Source organism: Calidris pugnax, unplaced genomic scaffold (genome assembly GCF_001431845.1).
Source record: "Calidris pugnax isolate Ruff unplaced genomic scaffold, ASM143184v1 scaffold228, whole genome shotgun sequence".
NCBI lineage: Eukaryota > Metazoa > Chordata > Aves > Charadriiformes > Scolopacidae > Calidris > Calidris pugnax.
In genome coordinates, this window is record NW_015091017.1 from 59,532 (window position 1) to 62,059 (window position 2,528).

Sequence of the window (2,528 nt, forward strand, 5' to 3'; positions counted from 1 at the left end):
GCTCCAGTTTCCTCCATTTCCCGTCCCTTTGATCCACTGCAGGAACAACCAGCACATGAAACTGGGACACAGCTGCTGGGTCACTATTAGGAGCACATGAGTAAGGGAAGGTGGAGACGCCGAGGAGTCCCTGGGTCCTCCACATCACCCTATTTGAAGGCTTTGCCCCCTAACCCACCCCAGAACAGGTCTTCCTACTTCGCAGGAAGAGGAAGCGACTCTCCCAAAGGCCGGAAAAGCCTGTTTCACAGCCTCACACCTCCTGCGCCGGGGAGGCTAACGCTTCTGGTGGGGAGAGCCACAGCATCTCTTCCCCTTACTGGACCCAAACAGACTGGGATAATTTTAGCTAGGACTCCTGGAAGCACGACGTGCACTTACACATACCCAGCGTAACCTCGCTTACAGTGAGGAGTGCTGGCATCAGCAGCCTTCGTCAGGTGGCGGTTCAGCAGCGAGCACACATATTAAATTAAGGAACAGCACTATCACAACATCTAGGAGATATGCTGGATCCAGAGGGCTCAGCTAAACCTCCTACACGCATTTTCTTGCGCTTCCAGCACCTTTACCACGAAGTAGAGATGTGCCAGGGGTGACTGCTGGGGAAGAGGGGAGACACCCGGGCTATGGCCCCAAGAAGCTGTTACCCCGAACAGCCACCCCGCTCCAAGCCAGCCCTTGGGCCTCACCTCTCCCAGGAGCTCCCCAATACCAGCTTCAGCCTTGTTCTCTGCAACCTTCACCTATTTCCAAACAACAGGAGAGCTGCTGCTAGAGGTAGACATGCTTACGCTACCACATTTTGAATCGGGGAGAGCCAAAATGCTACCAACTATTCTGAAACATGGCCCAGCCTCCCTCAGCGCTGTTACAGGGACCAAGAGCCATTTTCACAAGCTGCAGTGGGTGCCCGTAGCTCCCCAGGCCCTTTCAACTCCACAGCCAAACCCATTTCCATGCTCCCATGCTTGCTGGGACCTCCCCACGAGCACAAGACATGCTGTCAACACTGTGCGAAGGCACAGCTGAACGATCAGCTTTGGCAGTCAAAGTCCACTCTGCTGCAGGGAAGGAAAAACCCTGGCTCCACACTCCCCATCCCTTGCACAGCTACATCGTAAATTAGATTAAAAAAAAAAATAATTAGGGAGACCTGTGGCTTGGGTTCTCCTCCTCTTTCCCCTCCTGCCTGGGTTAGTTTTCAGCTGAATGATTTCCCTGGCCTACCCTACACACGAGATCAAACTCCAGCAGTAGGGAAAGAATAAAAAAGTGTCTCTGCTTACACAAGCAGAGGCAGGGTGGCTGCAGGACGATGCCAGCAGTGCCCCAGCTAGACAAAAATCATAGAATGGTTAGAGTTGGAAGGGACCTTGAAGATCATCCAGTTCCAACCCCCCTGCCCTGGGCAGGGACACCTCCCACCAGACCAGGTTGCTCCAAGCCCCCTCCAACCTGGCCTTGAACCCCTCCAGGGATGGGGCAGCCACAGCTTCTCTGGGCAACCTGGGCCAGTGTCTCACCACCCTCACTGACTCTGGTTCAGATGAGCCCGTGGAAATTGGAGCCACAAGGGTGGCTACGGAGTCACCCTTCATTTCTATTTTATTGCACTATATTCTGAGACACACACTTTCTCTGCTATTTTACAGCTCCAGTACCTATAGTTCTTACTCAACCCCGACCGGCTTCCCAGCCCCTGCAACAAGCCACTGCTGAGTTACCCACAGAACCAGGCACCACATCACCTTTGGCGTGGGGCAGGCTGTAAGAACATCCAGCAACTTTACTTCTGGTGGGGGGGAAAAAAAAAAAAAAATAAATCAAAGCGCAAGGATGATGTACGTGGGATTGGAGACTCTCGATTCCACACTACCCAAACTTTGGAAGAGTTTGCTTTCGGGGAAATGGAGCTAAGCACTTTCACTGGAAGGTGAGAGATTAAAAGGAGGAATAAAAGTAACTGCTGCCTCGGCCCCTACCTCCCTGCCCTCACCCTCCTGCCCTCCCGGAGCCCGCCGGTCCCCTGGGAGGAGCCCAAGCCTGCACTGAGGCCACAGGAGCCGTCTACTCCCGCTGGAATCCGCCATTCCCCGGTGCCAGCTGGCAGAGGGGGGCGCCCGGGGGGGGAACGGCGAGGCCGGAGACGACACGGAGTTGGGCAGCAGCAGGGCTGGGACAGACACCTGTGACACCCCCGCAGGGCCGGCCGGGGGGAACTCAGCCGCTGAAGGGGGCGTGAGGAAGGTGGAGGAGGGGGGGGAAGAAGGGCTGAGGAGCCGCGGGGAGCCCGGCGGCCGCGCTGTCGGGAGAAACACGCTCCCGCTGCCCCTCCCCCGCCGAGAGGCCCTCCCGGCCCGGGGCCGCCGGGCCCCAGCCCCTCCGCGGCCGCGGGGACCCGGCCACTTCACCACGCGGCGAGACAAAAGGGCACCGGGGCCCGGGAAAGGGGAGACCGAGGCCCAGGAAGGGGAGACCGAGGCCTACCCCTCCCCGCCGCCCCGGGGCCGGCCGGCAGCCCCCCT

General features: G+C 58.0%; 1 protein-coding gene across 1 annotated transcript in view; it reads right to left on the minus strand.

Annotated features, from left to right (window-relative positions):
* Window positions 1-2,528, minus strand: part of LOC106896080 (eukaryotic peptide chain release factor subunit 1-like) — a 31,781-nt gene that overhangs the window by 28,835 nt on the left and 418 nt on the right. The gene's annotated exons all lie outside the window — the stretch shown is intronic.